Source organism: Mesoplodon mirus, assembly GCF_964341445.2.
Source record: "Mesoplodon mirus genome assembly, chromosome: 7".
Classification (NCBI taxonomy): domain Eukaryota; kingdom Metazoa; phylum Chordata; class Mammalia; order Artiodactyla; family Ziphiidae; genus Mesoplodon; species Mesoplodon mirus.
Genome location: NC_138983.1, coordinates 39845855 through 39869587, shown reverse-complemented (window position 1 = coordinate 39869587; position 23733 = coordinate 39845855). Strand labels below are relative to the sequence as shown.

At 37.3% G+C, this 23733-nt stretch overlaps 1 pseudogene across 1 annotated transcript; it reads left to right on the top strand.

The window, feature by feature from the left end:
• The first annotated feature begins 5910 nt into the window (after positions 1-5910).
• On the top strand, positions 5911-6766 carry LOC309807377 (microtubule-associated protein 1 light chain 3 beta-like; annotated as a pseudogene). The gene has a single exon. The product of its transcript is annotated as a microtubule-associated protein 1 light chain 3 beta-like (transcript).
• Positions 6767-23733: the final 16967 nt, after the last annotated feature.

Sequence of the window (23733 nt, the reverse complement as noted above, 5' to 3'; positions counted from 1 at the left end):
TCTTTGCTCCAAACGGCATCAAGTTACCTGGAGACCTTTCAGCATTTATGGTTCCGGAGCTGTAACTTTCAAATGCAAATGTGATACAAGCAAGACTACCTGAGACATGAAAACATATTGAGATGTCATTGTAATTACAGAGGACACAGACCTGGCCAGCAAGCCACGATTCTGTGCATGCAGTGGTGGTTTGCTTCAAGCCAGTTCCTCTCTCTCCTCAATTCCCAGAGGCTCAGCCAAAAATAGAGACAAACCGAAATAGTGTGAGCACCTTTCTGGAATTGCAAACACTGAGAACGAATCTCCATTGTGTGAGCCAGCCTTGAGTCTCTCCCAGACTCGATATACCAGACACCATACTGACTTCAATTCTTAAAACAGTGCTAATGAGAAATTATTCATGCCCATTTTAAAAATTAGAAAACTGAGCTACAGAGTGATGAGCAACTAGGGTCAAAACCAGAAGAGTTAAGTTACTTCCCTAGGGGAACAAGGATTCAAAGACAGGCTTATCCGAACCCGTGTCCGTGCCCCCAACTCCATGACATACTTCCTACCACAGTCATTTTATTTTAACACTGTACAAATGCATCCTCTCCATCATTCTGAAAAGTATTTGATATAATTGGGCAAATTAAGACAGCATTGTTAGCCATGTTTTCTCATCCATAGAATGGGTTGATGGTAACAGTCCTATCATAAATCTGGTTGTTAAGTGATCGTACGTGTTTCTTTCTACATATGTATTATTTTGCTTAATTACTTCCCATTTCATTCTGCAAAGCGTTTGAAATGGCTTGACAAGTTACCCAACTGCTCTAGGCCTGCATTTCCATCTGTAAATGGGAATAATAACACCAGCCATGTGCTGACACATGGAGCTACTGGCATGAAGTAATGGATCTGAAAACACCATATTTATTGCAGGGTTCTGCACAAATATGACTTTTCAAGTGGGCATTGCAGCTGAAGAGTTTGAGTCAAGAGTTTTGCTTTACTTCTTCTCTTGACTCATCAGAGCGTATAGTGAGGCAAATAAAACACTCTATCCCCTTGTTTCGAACTTTCAGTTACCCACACACTTGTGATGTGCTTCTTTTAATTAATTCACCATGTTCCTACTGTTCACAGCTCCAAGAGTCCAGGGAAAATTGGCCACAGACTTCATTTCAGAGCCTGCTATGCTACCTGGAAGAACGTTTCTGGAAAGATGAGTGAATACTGAGTGGTCAGCTTTGGGGATACTTCATAGCAATCCCCAAGGTAGTAGTATCTGGACAGCTCAATTCTGTGACTAAGGAGAGTTAAGTGAAGCCCTCACAGGTAAATATTGAACCAGGCATTAAAACACCACCAGACACCATACATAAATAGCAGCTGCTGGAAAGAATGTGGAGACCTCATCACCTGGCAACAGCTCTGATTAAGGCTTCTTCAAGAGAAGAGGGTGGGAGAAGGAGGGAGAAGGAAAATCAAACATCCATGGTGTGTGGCCAGGCCTCCATGCCCTCACACATCAAACTTTCCTCAAAAAATGCAAAAGGGATTACTCAGAGACTGTTAGAAAATAGAAAGATCAGGGAAAGGAATGGTGTGGTGCTTCTGGAACAGGAGGTAGTAATGGAGTCAGTCTAGACTCTTTTCCACAATTCTGATCTTCCTAGAATTGTTTGATGGTCCAGAGATATTGCCTGGGGAATTTTATGCTGACATGGCTCAGGTGTTTATCGTGCAGAGTTTGTGCCAGTGTCACACATATAGAAGAGAAAGGAGGAATCTGGCACTCATGGAGTACCAACCATGTTCGATGTCATGTGCTAGGTGGCTCATTCCCAGGACCTCATTCCATTCTTACAAGAGCTCCACAATCACTCCCAATGTACAGAGCAAGAAACGGAGAGTCAGAACTATGCTCAGGTTATATAACTAGTAATTGATCAAATCAGGATTCAAACTTAGGTATCTGTTATTCAATGCTCTTTCTACTCTACCAAATCCAACACTGCCTCAGCAGTAGTTACTCCTAATTGACCTTTCCCCATTTCTACTCATCCACTATGAAGCCCACGATACTCCAACTAGACTGGCTAGTTCAAAGCCAATTAAGCCATGAACTCTGCTCCCTGAAGTTTTTCCTTAGTTCTAGTCAAGTCTCTATCTATTCTAATTATTTTGTCCCCAGGTAGAATTTTAAGTGGAAGTTCTTATACGTAAACTTTGTGTGGACACAGAGATTAGTTCATGAAAGGGTTACATAAAGCAAATGGTCCAAGTCCTCTAATTTTACAGATTAGAAAACTGAGTCCCTGAAGGGTTAAGCGTATTTGTTTAATATCACAGAGTTGGTAGTGAGGACAGTAACAGAGTCCAGGCCTGTGTCTGTCTCAGAGTATCTTGAGATTGTGGGTCCTGTAATCTAAAAGCCATAAAAACAAATAGAAAAAATATATACATATATGTGTGTGTGTGTATGTGTATATTCCAAGTGACCTGTATTTAAAATTTATCTTAGAACTTGCTTTGTGATCTTAAATATCTTATTCAACCCCTTGAAACTTTGGCCTCCTTATCTATAAAATGGAATTGTTAATCTCTACCTTAATCATTTTGAGAATTTAATGAAACAAGATAGGTAAAATTCCTGATACAACCTGGCACATAGTAGCTATGCAGTAAAAATTAAACTTTTCCCCATACTTTTTATAAATTTGAGAAAAGAATAGAAAGCAGTAATAGCACTGTTGCAGTTTGTTTGTTTTGTTTTTTCAGCACACTTAAATTCTAGAACTGTAGGTCAAACTTGACTGAGACATAGGCTCAAGATATTAGTCCTGTAAACCAAAAAAAATACAACCCAGTGACTTCTGTAGCATAAAAATATCCACAGTTATCACATAATTTATCCATGTTGTCATCTGCCTATCAGCACCATGTTCCTGTACAATTGAAGTTGTTCACTGCCATAACTGTGTTCATCTCATACTCACAAGGCCAAGTTCTCATGTGATCCAGTCAAAGCCACTCTTCTGGCATCAGCTTGGCCTCACACTCTGTCTCTTTTTTCTTACAGCAGAATGTACTCAATCCTATACCATATTCCCCAACTTCATAAAACAGGATATAGGCTCTGTTGTAGCAAAAATTAATGTGTATTAATTAAAATGTGGCAGCACACGTATGAAAACACCCTGGTACATGGCTATGACTACCCTGCTACTGGGCTCAGTCTGTGACTGGGCTCCAAATAGATCAGAAGTCTAAGTCTACAGATCTGTGCTCTCCCACCCTAAAATCCTGAAGTCTGTCTGAGCCCTAGGTACCCAGGCTACAACCTAGGACAGGCACGTCTTTCTCACTTCCTACTTCCCTTCAAAGTGAATAAGAATTTGTTGGATGATAAGTCAGTACTCCAAGAATGAAGCCTTTTTTAGGATACATGTTAGAAATTAAGATTCAAGATTTTGTTTTATTATTATATGGACTATGTCTCTAATTTTGTACTGTCTTCTTCAATCAGAATCACTGTATATGACTCATAGAAAGTGGCAGGTCACTTTCCATTCTAGGATATTAGTTCAAATCTGTCAGTGCTGATAATGACAGACAATTGTCTCCATCTGTGTGTGCTGTCTGTTGGTTTTAACTGAGTGTATATGGAACAAATATTCACTGTCACTAAACTGACTCTGCTAGATCTTTCTGACATTTTCAGCTGAGAGAATGAAGACCAGAAAAGAAGAAAGAAGAAAGAGAGTGAGGGAGGGAGAGAAAGGAGGAAGAGAGGAAGGAAGGAAGGAAGGCAGGGAGGGAGGAAGAATCTCACGTGCCAAGACCCACAAAATGCTGGGTGTCATCAGGAAGGACAGCAGAAACAAAATGGAAAGCATGACCTCACACTTTATACAGGTGACTACAGGTCACGTCATAGGGACACAATTTGTTCTCTATCTCTGCATCACCTGTGCCCACCTTCTTGGGGCCACTAGAGTCAATCCACAGAAGCTCCAGTCCAGGGAACTCAGCATCAAGACCAGTCACTGTGAATCCTCTAGTCCTACATCTTAGTTCTAGTTATTGGGCTTTTTAATTTCCCCTATGGTGAAGCCTCACCCTTGTCTTCTAATTCCAAAATTTGCATTCATATCACTTTCCATGGTACATCACTGCCCCTGCCTTGATTACCACCCAATATACTGTGTCCTTCTAGAACAAAACTGAATTATTATTATGAACTAAACATCATATGAACTAAACCTTCACATTTTATTTTAATCCTCACAAAATCCATTTATATAGGTGTAATTACCCCATATTATAGATAAGGAAACTGAGGCTTAGAGGGTTAATTGACCTAGGGTTACATGGTAGTAAGGAGGGAATGAATTTGACATAGTTTTTCACTCTAGAACTTAGTTTTTTTAAGCCATGCACTAAATGCCTCCCTTATCCCTGCCTTACAAGCATCATAATCTAACAGTGTATGAAGATAAGAAAATGAATAAAACTGGAACATGACACAGGCGTGTAAACTGTGTGATGTTACCAAAGGAAGAAGCTATTCATTCTTCCTCAGAAAACTGTAGAGGGCTTTATTTTCATGATGAGTCTGGGAAGAAATGTGAGGATGGGCTTTCAGGAAAATGGAAATGCACAAATGGCCAGTAGTAGCTTATAGTTAGAATTAACATGTTTGATAGAAATGTGTCAATAGCAGAAGTTAAAAGGTTACTGAAGACCAATTAGAGAAGAATTTGAATGCAAACTAATAAGTTAGGACATTGCCCTGGAGTAAGAATACATTTCAATAAAAATTACCTTTGCCCACAGTTTGGAGAATGAATGAAAGCAGAAAAAATCTAGCAAGAGGATATAATTACAGTCCAGATGGAGATGATGGAGGCTTATCCAGGTCTGTTGTAGCAGGTTGCAGGGGGGCAATAAGAAGGAAGGATTTAAAGTTATATAATTGGTGGGCAATTGGGTTATGAGGATCGAGAGTAAAGAATTAGTTGAAGATTTGAGTTTAGTCAATAGTTCCAGAAATCTTACCGTCCTGAAACTAAGAGATACAAAGTGATATTAGAACAATGTGAGAAAGTACTAAACCATATAGCATGCTTATAAAATGTGTAAGATAATGAGCAAGTAGTCTAAGAGTGTTTCTCAAATTTTAATGTGTATGTAAATCACTTGGGAATTTTATTAAAATGTGGATTCTGGTTGAGTAGGTCTGTCGTGAGGCCCAAGAACCTGCATCTAACAAATTCCTGGTGATGTTGATGCTGGTCCACAGACCACACTTTGAGTATTAAGGTTATAAAATACAAAAAGGGACTTTCAGGACACTTTTACTCAGATGGCCATTATTTATTATTAAGTATAGATCAGTAAAGAAAACTGGCAAAGGAAGTTTTTGGGGGAATGAGAGGGGGGATGATAGAATATGCCTTATCTTTTGCAAGTGCTGCATGAAGGCCCAGCATGCTGTCCACAAAGCCTCCTAGTGTAGCTTGAGGAGGCCCCGTGGACCACGGATGTCTTGACAGCTCTTCCTGGGAGGTCTTTTCAATGTATGAGATGGAAAGAATGAGCCCCATGTAACTGCAGAGTTACCGCCATCACAGCCAAGAACATTCACCTTCTATAGAGTAAAGGTTCCCCTGGCTTCTTCCTTTGCCAAGACTTAAGACATGCTGTAGATGGAGATGAAAACATTTAGTAGTCAGCTCCCTTAAAGAATGTCGAAAATACACACCAGGGATCTTTGTCCAAAAGTAAATAATTATTGTTTGGCAAATGTTTAAAACAGTGGATGGAATTATACATAAATCTTGTTCTCTCCTTACCAACGACTACTTGCTTGCTTTAACTTGTAAGTGTGTTGTTGCTTGTTTCTGTTTGAATCTGGTTTCATAATGAAAGTATTCAATAAAATTACCTTTTAAGAAATGTGTGCTGGCTGTAGCAGCCACCACCTGGAGCCTCTGGGACCCTCCACCTCGCTGCCCACCCCCCTAGCCTGCCCTGCCATGCCGTCGGAGAAAACCTTCAAACAGCACCGAACCTTCGAACAAAGAGTAGAAGATGGCCTACTTACCTGAGAGAAGCATCCTACCAAAATCCCGGTAATAATAGAATGATACAAAGGTGAGAAGCAGCTTCCGGTCCTGGATAAAGTAAAGTTGTTGGTGCCTGATCATGTCAACGTGAGTGAGCTCATCAAGATAATTAGAAGGCGCTTACAGCTCAACGTTAATCAAGCCTTCTTCCTGTTAGTGAATGGACATAGCATGGTGAGTGTGTCCACACTGATTTGTGAAGTGTATGAAAGTGAGAAGGATGAAGATGGATTCCTGTGTATGGTATATGCCTCTCAGGAGACTTTTGGAAGGAAATTTCCTGTGTAAGACTAAAAAAAAAAAAAAAAAAGTGTCTCTTCTCGAATTTTTTAAACCCTTACCAAGGAATAAAAAAGGGATGTTGCCAACTGAAAAAAAAAAGAAAGAAAAGAAATGTATGCTAACAACCACCCCTTAAATATATTGCAGTTTCTATAACATTAAAGACTCCAAGAATTGAAAGGAATTTTAAAAGTCTGCTGAGACTACCAGTGATTCTATACTGATTTCCAACTAAGTGATCAGCTACCGTCTACTTGAATACCTCCAGTGCCAGTCAGCTCACCACCACACAGAGATTTCAGTATACTTGCTGACAGCTCTGCTGGAAAATTCTAACTTATGTTATGCCAGGCTGGCTTCATGACTCTTTAATTTACTAGTCCTAGTTCCACTCTGTAGAGTCACAGAGAAAAAATGTAACATCTTTTTCAAATAACAGTCCTCCCAATATTGAGCTACTGTGGGCTCTGCTTTCCAGGTCAAAAACTCTTAGTTCTTTGGACTGTTCCTCATATAAAATAAATTCAAATCTCTTCTCCATCTGATTACCTGTACTCTAGAAGTACTCCAGCTTTCCTCTTAAATTGTGGTGCTCTCAATCAAAGGGAAAACTCAAAATGGAACTCAGTTTAGATTAAACTGTGCTTATTACATCCGTTATTTTAGTTATTTTTTCCACCTTAATGAACCCTACAATCACACTAATGAGGCAGAAAGAGAAAAAGAGTAAGAACCTTGTGGAAAAAAGGATCTGGGATCATTCATCTTAGTCCCTACTCTTATTAGCTGTGTAAGCAAATTATTTCATCTCCCTGAGCTTAAAATTTCAATTTATAATATGGCAAAAATTAACCTTAAAATTAATGGTGTACATAAACTTTACAGGCAAATGTATTCAAAGTCCCTAATAATGCTTGGCATATAATAGATATTCAATAAACTATAACCATTATACATGTTGGTATTTTGGCAAGGCATGCCAATCGTTAATCTATATTTCATTTAGAATCACCTTAAAATCCTTAAGCACTTTTATGTCATATTTCACTAGTACAATTATTTTTATTGTGAAACCAGTGGCATAAATTTACCTTTACCTATTTACTTTTATTTCTTTCAAATGTCCATCTATTATTTCAGAGTCACTTGAATTCCTTATGGATAACACTTCAAGAATCAAATATTTTAACTACCCTTCTCAACTTTGAACCATATAAAATTCTGGTCAGCATGACATTATTTAAAATATCAAGGACCTCCCTGGTGGCACAGTAATTAAAAATCCACCTGCTAATGAAGGGGACACAGGTTTGAGCCCTGGTCCAGCAAGATCCTACATGCCGCAGAGCAAAGAAGCCCGTGAGCCACTGCTGAGCTTGCACTCTAGAGCCCACGAGCCACAACTACTGAGCCAGTGCACCTAGAGACTGTGCTCTGCAACAAGAGAGGCCACCACAATGAGAAGCCCACGCACCACAACAAAGAGTAGCCCCTGCTCGCCGCAACTAGAGAAAGACCACATGTAGCAATGAAGACCCAATGCAGCCATAAATAAATTAATAAATAAATAAATTTATAAAAAAATAAAAAATAAAATAAAATATCATATTTGAATCACATGTCCTTGTTTAAAATGTTTTCCAAAAATGTAAGAACTTGTCTAAAAAAACAACATGACATTGTTTGAAGTGTAAAAAAAACAAACATAAACTACACACACACACACAAGGTCAAATGAAGGGTCCTATGTCTCTAGAAATATCACCATTCAAATAAACATTGACCCTCTGAATCTAGCCCTTGGACATCCTATGAATTACTCTATTTATACTAAAGCATCCTCTAACTGTTCCACCTATTCACCTATTCAAAGCTGTCATAGGCAGGGGTCTCCAACCACCGGGCCTCACAGCAGGAGGTGAGCAGCAGGCTAGTGAGCGAAGCTTCATCTGTATTTACAGCCACTCCCCATCGCTCGCATTACCACCTGAGCTTCACCTCCTGTCAGCATTACAGTGAGTTGTATAATTATTTATTTATATATTACAATGTAATAATAATAGAAATAAAGTGCACAATAAATGTAATGCACTTGAATCACCCCAAAACCATCCCCCCACCCCAGTGTGTGGAAAAATTGTCTTCCACGAAACTAGTCCCTGTTGGCAAAACGGTTTGGGACCACTGTTATAGGGGACTCCAACATCATGTTGAAATTTAAACATGTACAGTATGTACCTAACTCACCAAAGAAGGAAATGATTCTACCATGGATGATTTATTATTGGTGAACCCATAAGTCTAATAATAACCATTGTTTCCTTTTCCAAATACTTACAACATCTCCTTTTATTGAAACTTGTTAGTTCTTCATAATGATTTAACCTCTTAATCGTTAACAAAGTTCCCTCATTATCATAAGTAATATTCTCTATTTTGGAGAACACTTGGCCTGATACTAATATAGCTATTCCTACTTTCTTTTGATTCCTGTTTGCTTTTCATTAATTTACTTTTATATGCAGATTCATATTTAATTGGATGGGTATTTTTTTATCCAGTCTGATAATCTCTGCCTTAAATGTTACATTTAATAACATTTATATAACATTATATAACATTTAATAACATTAATAATAAATGTTACATTTAAAAGTGTTACATTTAAAAGTGCTTAACTATACAATATATAGTTAAGGTAATTATCAATATGGTTGATTTCAATTTATAATACTGTTATTTGCTTTCTGTTATTGCATCTATTATTATCTATTTTCTGTCTTCTTTTGGATTAAGTGTATTTTTAAATTACATTTCATCTGTACTATTAGTTTATTAGCCATACATCCCTTTTTTTAAAGCAGGAGTTCTAGAGTTTATACCCTAAACTTATCAAATATTCTGCCACTTCACATATAATGTAAAAATGTTCATTTTTCCCCCTCCTGTTCTTTGTGTTATTCTTGACACATAATTTAGTTCTACTTTTGTCATAAACCCTATGATATATTACTATATTTGCATTAAACAGTGAATTATTTTTTAAAGAAATAAAAAGAAAAATCCCTAATACTTACTGTTTCTATTTCTTTTTATTTTTTTTCTATAGATCTACTCTTCCATCTGATATTGTTTTACATTGGTCTGAAGAACTTCCTTTAATATTTTTTATAATGCAGATCTGCCAGCAATAGATTCTCTCAGGCTTGGTTATCTGAAAAAGTTTTCATTTTGCCTTCATTTCTGAAATACAGTTTCACTGGATATAGGTTTCTAGGTTGAATTTTTTTTCTTTAATCATTTTCAATATGTCTTTCTATTGTTTTCTGACTTCCCTGATTTTGGGTAAAATCTGAGGACATTTTTATCTTTTTTTCTCCTCTATATAATTTGTCTTTGTTTGGTTTTCTGGAGTATACTCTGCTTGGAATTCATTGAAATTCATGGATTTGTGTATAAAATACTGTAAAAGTTCTCTTCAAATATGGAAATTTTTAAACTATTTTTTCTAAAATTTTTACTGTTCCCCTTCTCCTTAGATTTCAATTACATATTGGCAAAGGTAAATTCCTTGCTATTGTCCACCAGGTTACTGAAGTGCTTTTAAAATTTTTTCATTCTTTTTTCTCTCTATGCTGCACTTTGTAGGTTTTCTATTACAATGCTTTCCAGTTCAGCAATCTTTTCTTCAGTAGAATCTAATCTTCTATTAAGTCCATCCAGTAAATTTTTATTTCACAAGTCAGGAAGATGCAATGTTCTACCTGAATTCTCCCTTGCTACACAGTAGCCTGTAAATTGCCTCTAGGCAGAAAGCCAAAGTAATCACAGTGCACACCTCAGGTGTTCCCTTCTCTCAGTGGTCACAGCCTACATAGCCTCTTTCTGGTCCAATGTCTAAACATAACTGTTTCATGGATTTTGCCTAATGTGCTAGTTCTTCACAGTGGAATGGCAATTCCCAAATCAGTTTTTCCTTCATAGCCTGCAGCAAAAATCTCATCCTGTGTAATTCAGGGAAATGCTAAACTAGAGAATTTATATAGATACTTTAGATTTGTTTTTATATTTCTGACCCATTATTTTACTTTCTAATAATTTATTAGGAGAACGATAACTAATTCATAGGAATTTTAAAAATGAGAGATCTCAACTGAAATTGGTATTTAATAGCCAGAAGACAAATTGCAGGCCTATCATTTGAGAAGGAAAAATCTTAAATTAAGTCAGAATATTTTAAGTACCATTGATACAGGACACACAATGAGTAATACCATATAGTGTTTAAGTTATCATGAATTCTACTTGTATACCAAATAAATGGTTTTTGCCTATTTACCCAATTAAAACATTAAAATCAGGCATCAAAAAGATCATCCAATATTAGAAGGAAAGTATATCACCTTTTCCAACCCTCAAAATTTATAGCTTTGGAGAAGAGAGTCAGAGAAGTTAACTTTTTCATTCTCCTAAGGCAACATAGCTTATTATTGGAAGAGCTGATGTTACCTGATTCCCAGTTCCATGAGCCATACTCTTGCTGTTCCCTCCTCCCTCAGAATTCAGAGTGACTGAAACATAGTGTTGTAAGACTAATCTATATAAAGATAAAAAATAGGAGGTTATCTTTACAAAAATTAGAATTATTTTTTCAATTATCCTCATGCTGTATTATCTTTAAATTGTTAATTAAGCAAATACTAGATTAAATTCTACTACATATCATCCTTTATAGCCAATTATTGTTTTTGTAAAAATCAAACAGTCAAATTATAGTGCAAAGGAAGTGGGATCTTTAGCCTGTAGAATATTATATTGAGTTAAAGTTTTAGAAAATAGTTATGATTTGAGCCCACGGATATTTTTTTTTGAATTACATTCTTTATCAAGAATCCTAAGTCCTTATAAAATATCTTATCCCTTCAAGAGGTCCCTTAAGGTTTTATTTTTACACTCGTACTTAGCAAGCATTTAAGCAACTAATTCATCTAAGTTGTTGATGCAGTTGAATTGAGTCTTTGGTAAGCTTGTGTTTGATTAAATAATGACCCGAATGATGTTCAAACAATTCAGAATTAGCTGTCTTAAAAGAAGTTTATAATTCCCTTTACTTATTATTAAGCACTGTATTACCTCACTTGCTTGAAATATGGACCTTGAATTCAAAGAGAGGAGGTGCCATAGTAAGTGAAAGCTAAAATGTGACCCCAAGTTTCTGAACCCCAAACAGCTCCCCATTGGCTTTATCAATGTTCCATTTCAGTGTCTTCCTCTGGTCCAGCATTAACCAAACATGTTGAAATATGTGTTTGAGAAAAAATACATTAGTTCAACTGAGTTACCAGTTGGAGAAAAAGAGTGTTAAACCCTGAGGAAACGAGTTTCCAGATATGTACCTTTTTTTGCATTTTGTTTTATTTTTTTTTAATTGGAGTACAGTTGCTTTACACTGCTGTGTCAATTTCTGCTGCATAACAATGTGAATCAGCCATACGTATATATATACCCCCTCTTTTTTGGATTTCCTTCCCATTTAGGTCACCACAAAGCACTGAGTAGAGTTCCTTGTGTTGTACAGTAGGTTCTCATTAGTTATTTATTTCATACATAGTAGTATATATATGTCAATCCCAATCTCCTAATTCATTCCACTCCCCCTCCCCCTTGGTATCCATATATTTGTTCTCTACATCTGTGTCTCTATTTCTGCTTTGCAAGTAAGATCATCTATACCATTTTTCTAGATTCCACATATATGTGTTAATATATGGTATTTGCTTTTCTCTTTCTGACTTACTTCAAAAGATACATGCACCCCAATGTTCATTGCAGCACTATTTACAACAGCCAAGACATGGAAGCCACCTAAATGTTCTTCAACAGAGGAATGGATAAAGAAGATGTGGTACATATATACAATGGAATATTACTCAGGAATAAAAAGGAACAAAATTGTGCCATTTGCAGAGATGTGGACGGACCTAGAGACTGTCATAAAGAGTGAAGTAAGTCAGAAACAGATATATATTTATACATTTTGTTCAGCAGATAATTATTGAGTACCTACTACACACTAGACATTATGCTAGGGAAGACATTAATGTACAGGCCATAGTGATAATTAACAATCTGTATTATCCCATCCATTTGTCTCTTTAGTTGTTGACTGCTTCCCCCACTCAACACCAGCAGCAAACACTGAAATGGAAACTCCATCAACATTCCGTGTCTTGTTCATCATTGGATCACTAGCCACTTGACTGGTTCCTGCCATATAGTAGGCACTCAATCAATATTTGTTGCTTGTTTGAATTAATGACACTTCTCTACCCTCATGAGAGTCTGATGTTAGGGAGATGTTTGGGGAAATTGATAGCAAATGACACGGTTCAAATGAAGGAGGAGCTGAAAATTTTCAGAATGTTTTTACTGTGATCTATCAGTATTTTATACCTCTGAATTTTCTGGTTTTCAGATCAGCATTTTAAAAATATTTATTTATATATATTTAATGTTGTATATTTTAGTGATTTTTCAATTTCTATTTATTTCACCTTACTCTCATAGCAAAAATATGGCAAAACAGATATAGAAATCTCATAACCTAAGAACTGGACAGGGAAGGAGGAAGAATCTACTGCTATTTGGATGGGGCAAGTCCCTTGGGCAATCTCTGCTCTTGCTTTGGGTCTACCTTAAAGCCAGATTCACCAGTGTGCTCCTCCTCAAAAAAAAAAAAAATCCAAATTCAAAACAATTGGTGAATAATATAGATAGTAGACAGATTCTTTGTGCAGAAGAATTCCAAATAACTTATACAGATGCTCTGTCCTCAGAAAAGTAGAGCATAATTCCCAGTGAGCTGAGCTACCCATAGAGACTTCCTTCCAAAGAGTTCAGGAAGGAAAAAGTAAGGAAAGAAGAACTTTACAGAATAGAAACCTGGCAGACACCACCTGAGGTAGGTGATCAAGTCAACACTGACAGAGGTAAGTCATATGTATAGCATGTACCCTTGATATGAAGTCATGAGGATGGCACTTTACTTGTGTGGTCCTCCTTGCAAAAACCCATACCCCCTCTCTAATCTTGAAAAAACATTAGACAACTCCAAATAGAGGGACATTTTACAAAATACCTGACCAGTAGTGCCTCAAAACTGTCACAATCACTAAAAACAAGAAAAGTCAGAGAAAGTGTCACAGTCAAGAGGAGCTTAAGGAGACAGAATAAGTAAATGTAATGTGGAGTCCTACATAGAATCCTGGAAGAGAAAAAATGACATAAGGTACAAACTAAGGAAATCTAAGTAAAGTATGGTCTTTTACTAATAATAATGCATCAAGATTGGTTCATTAATTGTGAAAAACTTATCTTGCTACTGTAAGATATTAGGGGAAATTTCATGTTAAGGTATATGGGAACTCTGTACTATGTTTCCAACTTTTCTGAAAATTTAAAGCTATTCTAAAATAAAATGTTTTCAAAGAAAAAAAGAAAAAGGAAGGGAGAGAGGGAGGAAGGAAGGAAGGAAGGAAGGGAGGAAGGGAGAAAGAAAGAAAGAAAGTAAGAAAGAAAGCAAGCAAGCGAGCCCTTATCTGAAGTCACAGGCCTGGTCTTAAGATATTTCTGCCAGATCACTCTGCAGTAGAAAGAAGATAACCATTTCTTTCTCTATCTTTCCAGCTCCCTGAGCAACTTCATCATCCCTGTAAATGACCCTCCAAAGACATCCTAGTCTCATCCTTGTCTCAGCCTAGTATCTCTCTGTTGAACTTCAGAGATCTCCCCCTTTAATTCCCACTGGCCACCCACACATTACCCTATCAGACAGAAAATGCCTGCTGTAAATACCCCCAGCCTCCTGTTCTCCTACTTCTACTCACTGAACCCAACCTTTGCCACCATGGTGAATTCTTATTCCTTGTCGCTTCCTGTCATCCCAACTGATCAACTCTCTTCCTTACGCTGCACCTCTCAATAACTTGCTTGGGCCCCAAGACCCATGATTATCTGCATACACCCTAAATGCACTTATGCCCTATGCATTCAGCAACCACTGCTTCCCCAGGCCCCCCAGTCAGCTGACCTTCCAGTCCTATTCCCAGAATGCTCAGGGCTGTCAGCAAAAAATCAAAGTACTCAGTTGACTGGCTCCAGAATAACAATATCCCATCCCTGCTGGATTCTAATGGAGTCCACTGATCCCTTTTCTTTACCCTAAATGTCCTTGTACCAAGTGCTCTCAACAGCTTTCCTGGACCTTTTTCACCTGGTTTGAATCCCTAGTTTACACCCTCCCTCCTTCATTTCCTCAAATAGAAGTGCCTCCTGCCTGAGAAGATTGTGGCCACACACCTCTAAACTCTTCAGCTTCCTTTCCCTCCCCTGGCAGGAACGTCCCTCCTTACTTTCACCCCTCCTGCCTCACTACCCTCACCCTGACAGCACATTCCCCTCTTTCCACCACCTTCTCATCTTTCCCCAGGGAAAAACAGTCAGAGGTCTTTATACCCCACCCCCAATCATTGTCTAACATCCCTCTCATTTCCCAGGGTACTTGTCTCCTTAATTCTCTTTCTCTCTCTTTCTCTCATGACTTTATTGTCTTCCATTGTTCCACTCTCCACTTCTCCCTGGCTTTCAATATTTCCCCATCCTACAAACAAGCTTTCTTAACTGTATTTCTGACAGCCAGACAATGACACTGCATTCATTAATCGCTTGTAAATGATTCTGTTTGATAAACATTTTTTTTCCAAAATGTTAGGAGAGGCAAAGAAAAAAAATGATAATAAATTGCATCTCTAGCAGTGAAAACATGGGCACAACTATCTAGGTCCCATTCTATGGGTCTCTAATTCATCTGCCATTTCTCTGTGTTTCCAGAGCTTCTGGATAGGGATTCTGTTACAGAGCTAACATTATCTTGTCTATTATTGTACCAGGTTGTTGACTTGCCTAAAATTTTCTTGAGGGAAGAGTTCACATTTTGTTTATCTCTGACATAGTGTTTTGTGAATAATAGGTATTAATCGTTACTGAAAGAAAAAGTGGTAAATTGGCTTTTCTCCAGGCTCACTATTAAGATTAACTTTCTAAAAATAAATTTTAATATTTTATTCCTAAAAGGATTTGAAGTTGCTATTTTCCTCCTTAAGCACAAAAATGTAAAAATGAGGAACACAGCCCGAGGACCTAGATGATATGGAAAATCACGCCTGCAATTCATTTGATATAGATTCTGCCTGCTGCCAAGAGTTCCTTGAGAGCAGGGTCCCATTTTGATGTATGTTTTGTACAGTGCATAGGTCAATGGGAATTCATGGTGAATAAATATAGGGTGCAAGCAATGTGACTGATGGATACAGTGAAGAACAAGAGTCCTAGTATCTATTTTCAGCTCTAGAATTACATAGACAGCCTTTGGCCTCTAACATGAGGCTTTGAAAGTTAAATTCTTAAGCTTTGGTATCAGAAATAATACCTGCACACCTCGACAGTTTCAAAAAGGTTTTGCTTAGTAAAATGGTCACAAAAGAAGAAAGATTGCTCTTTACCAAACAGAATAAATCAATAGCACAGCATTCCAGAGAAGTCTGCATTAATATGAAAAAACATACTCTATCCATTCTCCTAAGTTCTTTCCTTTCAAATAATTATACTTGTATTCCTCCTTAATGAGAGCTACTGGGCTTTCATAGTTGCTTAATTAAATTGGGGGAATATCAATTCTGTGATGCCTTTAGGAAAGTGATTCCAATTATGGGGCCAATCTGTCATCAAAAGTGAAGAGGCCAAAACATTTTAACAGCAACGTTACAGAGAACAAAGGATGAATATAAGTAGGAGGCATACTTAATATTTAGCCTTGTTATTAGTTGAGTTTTGTAGAAATTGCTCATAGACTTTGACTTAAAAACCTTGGTTGCAAGGCATGGGCTTGTAATTCAGCCTCTAAGCTCAGATGGCTCAAGTAGCTATTTGTTCTCTTTCTTTTTTCACATTTTAAAATGTCATTTTTTTTACATGAATTAAATGTGAACATGGCATATGCACATGCACTGGGTTGGAGACAAATGGACTTTTTCCCACAGAGTCACAAATTGTGGAATCTAGATATTTGGGGAACATATTTGAACAATAACATTTTATAAGGTATCAGAAAAAGATGAAATTAGAAATGATCAAATATCGCTATAGCTGTATTCTTTGGTATAAAATAATTGCATGATATATGTTAAGAGAAGCATTATAATCTATATGGTAACAATGCCATAAATGTGATTTCATAGAAGGAATAAGGCTTTAAATGGCTGATCCTTACAAAATGTAAACGAAAACAATTTCTCTTTACAAAGAAGGAAGTGGATCCTAACCAGTGTTATAGATCTCCATAATAAGAAACTAAACTAACTTTAGTCTTCTTTACTGGAACCCTGTTTTAAATGAATGATTATACATTATTTAAAATAATCATGTGAAGTAATTAATTTTCTCATTGTTGGTCTTGTTCTCTCTATCCATCATACCTAGAAAAGTGTCAGATTTTTTAGGAGGAATTCCATTATTACTTGTTGAATGACTGAATGAAAAATGAACTATCATACAATATTGATCTCACCTATGGCACAATACCATACTGAAGCGTCAGTGTTGCCTCTGTTGTGACAGGTCACACATTCAGCACCAGGAGAATCAGGGTCAGCTATAGCGAGAGGGAGCCCATACTGTGGAGCTCCTGCATATTCGCCATCTGTGCCACCCTACCCTGTCATGACCTATTGTGCAATTCTGGGTGGTTGAGGACAGAAACTGGCTGGTGTTACCTGGGTGAGTCATCTACTCACCTGGCTTTTCAATGTTTCTTCTGTGATATATGCTCTCTGTATTAGTTATTGACTGTTGAATAAAAAATTAGCTCCAAACTTAGCAATTTAAAACAATATATGTAGCAACTATACTCCAATAAAAATTAATTTAAAAGAAAATCCACCATTAAAAAATGAAATAAAAAATAAAATTGCATCAAAACAAGAACATACTTGGGAATAAACCTGACTAACAAGGTAAAAACAAAAACAAACAAACAAAAAAACATGTTTATTATTTCAGTTTTTGTGGGTTAAGTATCCAGACACTGATTTTATGTGCTCTCTGCTTCAAGTATCTCACAAAGCTGCAACAAGGTTTCTGCAAGGGCTAGAATCTATCTTATCTGAAGTCTCAACTGGGGAAGTATCTGCTTCTGAACTCAAGGGGTTGTTGGCAGAGTTCAATTCCTTGCAGGCTGTTACACTGAGGGTCTCAGTTCCCTGCTGGCTGTTGGTTAGAGACTGCCTTCAGTTTCTTGCCACAGGGGTCTCCTAACTATGGTGCTTTGTTTCACCAAAGTCAGTAAGAGAGATAGAGATAGAGAGATAGAGAGAGGTGGGGGAAGAGAAACTGCCAGCAAGATGGGAGTAACTATCTTAGGTAACAAAATCCAGAAGTAACATTGCATCATCTTTGCTACAATACATTGGCTAGTTATAGTAGCTAGGTCACCCCACAATAAAGAGGAGGAGATTACTCAGGGCATGGATAACAACAGACAAAGATCATTGGGACCATCTTAGCATATGCCTGCCACAGTCTGATGGGTATTACATGAGACACAGAGATCCACACATTTTATGTCTACTCCTCTAGGTCCATCCACTTCCTTCTTTCCCAGGCCAGCTTGACTTTTATCTTCCAAAATTACTCCTTCCAGGCTTGAGATCAACCAGCTGAGCCATTTGCCACTTCCCAGGAGTATGTATATCATTATCCTTACCTCTGACAACCCTCCACAGAAAGTCAATGAGCAGTTACCTCTTCAGATCTCTGACTACTAGAAAAATTTCCCTTCACCTTGTCTTTCACCTCTGAGTTGGGGCAGAACATTCTCTTTTTAGCTCTTACTAACATATTAAGCTAACTTATTCATGAATCAGGCCCAAGTTTTGTTTTGGGCTTTTTAATTTTTGTTTGTATGTTTGTTTTAATTTTAAAAGTACATTTATTGCTTATTCCTGATTGCAAATAACTTTAGCACCATTGGATCTACTAGGTCTCGTGGTCCAAAAGGCAGAATTGCTCTTACCTTGTTGTAAAGCTGTCTCTTGCTCTGGGTCTGACTCAAAACTGGTAGCCTTCTAAGAGTCACTTTATAAATAAGGTGGAACAATATTTTCAAGTATGGTATATGCTGTTTCTAAAATCAAAAAAATGCTCTAAACTTCTGTAATTTATCCCTAATGGTTAAATGTGCAGGACCAATAACTTTATCTTGAAAAGAAATATCCTGTCTTGCCCTAAACTACTTTACCAATGCACAAACCCCTGACACGTTGTAAGTTTTATCTTCCACGCTCTGGTGCCTTACAGAGGGATTCGTACTGCTTGCCACTTCCTACTCATCAAGTCACATTAACTTGATGTCATCAATATAGAAGAGCAGCAGGATATTGGATTGGGAGGAACAGGAATGGTGAGTGCCAAAAATATATAGTTAGAGCACCAGAGATAGTCTAGTCCTAAGCTACTTTAACTGGGGAGAAGAGAAATATAAAAATCAAATAACAATAGAAGATTTTATGCAGTACTTATCAACTTTATGGTAGGGGCAAAAAAATGGTGTAAGAGTTTAGAGAGAGGTAAAAGCATTGTAAGCAAGATGGTTTCTATAAGTCAACACCTAGACCCATTGCACATGGGCTAAAGCACGAATTAGTGTGTTTATTTTTCATGTATACTCTGTATACTGTCCAAAATGTGTCCAGATCAGTTGGACGACTTGTTACCACACAGCCATTTAGGAATCCAAGCACATAGAGGCTTTGTCATCTTGCATATGTGCTTTCCTGTTTCCTAGGTCACCTAGGACTTTGATATGCCATTACTGGAAAAGGAAGGGTTTCATGTGTGCATTAACAGTTTTATTAACTTAGAAGCAGCACACATCTCTTTCTTGCATATTCTATTGGCAGGAACTCAGTCTCATAGCTATACCTAATTACAATCGAGATTGGGAAATGGATTCTAGCCACAGAACTGATTATATAATTAACAGGACCGTATTCAAAATGAAAAGATGGAGATCCTTTTTGAAAAAACAGGAACAAAGTGCTGTTAAAGATACCAAAATATAAAGCTTTTACTTTTCTTCTGTGGTCTCCCTCTCTCTCAATTTGTCATAGTGGTTTTTAATTTGATATTGAGTGTCTTTCTAAGGAAAGAATAAAAATTTTAGATTATTAGCATGAATTTTGCCATTCATCTTTGTATTGTACAATGCCAGCTTTATATGCAAGTATGAGTATTTAATCCATATGTGGAATCACTGAAATTCACAATTTGTTTTTGGTAGCTGGCACATGTGTGCATGTATGCATATTTTGTTCTTACCAGAACAGTGGAAACAGTGCACAAAATGAATTCATCTCCTTTTTATTTCACTTCTTGATACATTCTGCCAACACTCTCTACCTTCAGCTTTCTGATGAGTAAGAAAGAACTGCAAGGAAAAGGAACTATGGGTTACCCCATCTTTCCCTTTTTCTCTATGTCATCTTTTTCAAAGTAAGTGGTTGGCTCACATAAGGAAGTAAGAAAGGATATGATAGTGTTTCTCGGTTGTTTGTGTTTCTTAGACCATCGTTGGCTTCTGTTTTCAAAGCAAGCTCAGGTTCAAAGTGTCTCTCAAGGTGGTCTCTCAAGGTTGTCAGTGACTTCTTTATTCATACATGTAATATATTGACCTTGCACTCACCTTGAGTCTCAATATAGACTCAAGACCACCACACATGGTGGGTGCACCAGAATTCTGTGCTCATGAGATATTGCAAAAACCGTATGCAAATGGAACAGCAGAGAACAGGAGACATGCATATTATGTGTAGTTCCCCTGCTTTTACACATGCTCTATTTTCCCATTGGACTTGACTTACAAAACACAAGATCAAAAATAAAATTATTAAGAATTTTTAAGACAGCGACAGCAGAGCATTAACTGAGCACAGGGCCCTCTGAGCATGGTGTCTGATGCAACTTCATAGGCTGCACACTCATGAGGCCAGCTCTGTCTAAGTGTGTACCCAGAAAGAAATAACAAAGAATTTGGTTTTATGAAAGGAAAGTTTTGTGAAAGAGTTAATGCTTAAGAATATCTAGGCGTGAAAACAGTATGGTTTCTGTAGTTTAACTACTTAACCATTTTGTGTTTGTTATATACCAATATATATGCCTAACATATGCCAGGTAACATACCTTTGTAGGAATTATCTCTAACTACACAATTGTTCTGAAAGGGATATTAGTATCATTCCCAACTTGCAGTTGAGAAATTAAGGCTCATAGAGATTAAATGCTTCCCCAGGGCCACTAAAGTAATGTCTATTTCACTCCAAAACTCTTATTCTTTATGCTGATATATCCACTCTATATAGATTACCAGTAACCAAATTAAATCATTTTTTAAAGTACCTTTACTATCTACAACTTATTTCTTTTCCTAATCTGTATGTACCTGGCCCAAGACAACCTCAGTAAAGCTTGTGGAAGGAACCTTTGGGATAATCAAACCCAAATCCAGTCATGAAAAATGACTACTTTCTATAACATCACTAAGTGGATATCTGTCCACTGTTCAACTGTTCCAAGTGTCATTTATTTGATTTGCAGTAAGTCCTCAGCAAAGCAAATCTGAATCAAATCAAGTGCAATAAAAATAATAGGCTGCATATTTTCATAGCACAAAGAACTGTTGCATGATAAAAATAGACTAAAGAAATAAATTTAGGAAATATTTAGGCAATATTATTGTTTGTGGGCATGAAACACTTGTCTTCCATTCATTATTATGTATATACGATCTAATAATTTCCCAATGAGAAAATATCCTGACTAGCAGACAGCTGGGGGACAGGTGAATGAGGCTGCAAAGATTTCAGTCTCTGGTATGTCCTGTCTTGCATTTTGATGAGCTGATGGGAGACACTGTGAGCAATAGGAAGAGAACAGAGTGTGGAGTTTAAAAACATCTGGATTCAAATCTCAGTTACACACCTGGTTCCAGGTCTCACCAGCTATAAGAAGTTAAATTAGAAACTTAAGCTCTCTGAGTCTTTGTTTGCCTCATCTGGAAACTGAGAATAAAAATAACTACTTCGCAGAATTGTTAAGAGAATCAGAGGAATCAGATAAGCTGATATAAGTAAATTTCTTCATCAATAACAAGGTGCTATGTAAATAGAGATATCATTATACCCTCCAGTACTTAAAGGACATGAGTGAATGTAAAATAAATTGGAGATGAGAGAGAAACTGACTAAAAGCAGAGCAAGGTATAAGAGGAGTGAAGAAAAAGGTGAATGAGAAAGGGAAAAAAACAAACACTGGGAGAGGAGAAAGTCTGTTCTGCCCTCTGCATTTATTCAGAATAACTTCTTTATATCCAACATTGTGCGACATGTTATCAGAAATTTTTTAAAGTAGTAATAAAGCAGTAGAAAATATGATCCCGACTTGAGCAAGTGCTTCCTATTACAGTTTAGAAGCAGAAGACTGGGCCTTATCATTTACTTGACTTGTTCTGTGATTTTGCTTGAAGATATGGCCAATTTGAGCCTCATTTCATCTGTAAAATGGGAATGATAAATCTCTCTCTTCCCAGATTGTTGATGAGAACAGACTGAGAAAGCATATGTGAAAATATACTGTGAGCGTGTGAGCTTTTGTGTGGTTCTGTTCATCAGCACATATGACAGGATAGGATCACAGTTATTGATACACTTGGAACTCATCATTTCTGTTTGACAAATATGGCCGTAAACCTGAAACAGGACACTCAAACATAATTAAAGGCTAAATGACTGTTCCGTAATGAGAAACAAGTTTTTCTTTTTAAACTCCAACAGCCTCAAGTGTTGCAGTATGCCCTAGGGAGACTGACATAGGAATACAATTCAGGGAGAGAAAGAGTGACTTCAATGGCAGCTTTACCTCTCCTTACATTCCCTTCAGATCTAATTCTTGGATCTCAGTTTCCCCCCATGAAGGGATGATAATTGCAAATTCACAGTATGTGGACTTGGGTTGGTTGGTTATTTGTTTGTCGTGTTTGTGCGTTTGCTGCATAACAAGCTCCCTTTCTCTGGAAAGAGCACCCTATTTCCTTTGATAAAATGGGCTCTTGAACTCCATGCAGTTTTGGTGGGTCCTAAATAAAGATATTATTTCTTTCTTGAAGGGAAGAATAGGGGTTAATGATTCAAGCTTGGCCAATACGACCTTGAGCATAAGACAAAGGACTTGAAAAGGTGACTGGAGCTGACTGGTCCACAGTGTTATCTGATGAGACTGAGGTTAACTCTTGCTACTTGATTTCCCAAGAGCTCTCTTGTTTCCAAACCCTTCCCACGGTGGCTCCTCAAATATTCCTTTGGTTCTGTGAATCAACTCAGACACTTTCATTAAGCAACCTCTTTGTTTAAATTAGCCAAAATGGGTTTCTGTTGCCAGAAACCAAAACCTAACAAACACCCCCAAAACAACCAAAAACAGAAAATACAATGATACTGCATCCTTGCAGTGCTGAGAGGGAATAATTTCAGTCAACTATAAGACTTGTGGGAACAAGTGTTGTTCAGATGTACTTTTCCATTGTGTACTTAACACAGGACAAAATGTGTAAGTGAATCCACCCATCCTTACAAGGCACAAACCCTAGCTGTTAGTCAGTCTCACATAAGAAAGAGGAAATTTTGGTGACATTTAGACCAGCCACAAATAGAAATTTTGATCTAGTCCAATTTATTTTTGTTGTTTTATTGCCAGTGCTTTTGATGTCATATCCAAGGAATCACCACCAAATCCAATGCAATGAAGTTTTGCCCCTGTTTCTTTCTAAGAGTTTTGTAGTTTTAGGTCTTACATTTATGTCTTTGCTTCATTTTGAGTTAATTTTTGTATGTGATGTAAGGTCACAAATAGAAATTTAAACATTATTATTACTCAAGAAATCCTGGCATCACTGAGTGGAATTTTAACAAAGGTAGGTTATTGAGTCAGGATCCCTGAGTAGGAGGGAATATTGGCAATTCAGGTAGTGCTTCAGGCCCAGAGTAAGGAAAATTGTGGGTTTGAAAAAGTGTGGTTTCGGTACCTTCCCTCATCCTTTACAACAGCCCTCTCTGCCCTTCCAGCACTCAAGGCCTATCCTCCCCCATATTTTTCAAGATTCTACTCTCTTCAGAATTTATCCAAACCATCACCAGAGTATGTGCTGGGAAGACAGCTAGCCTTTGTG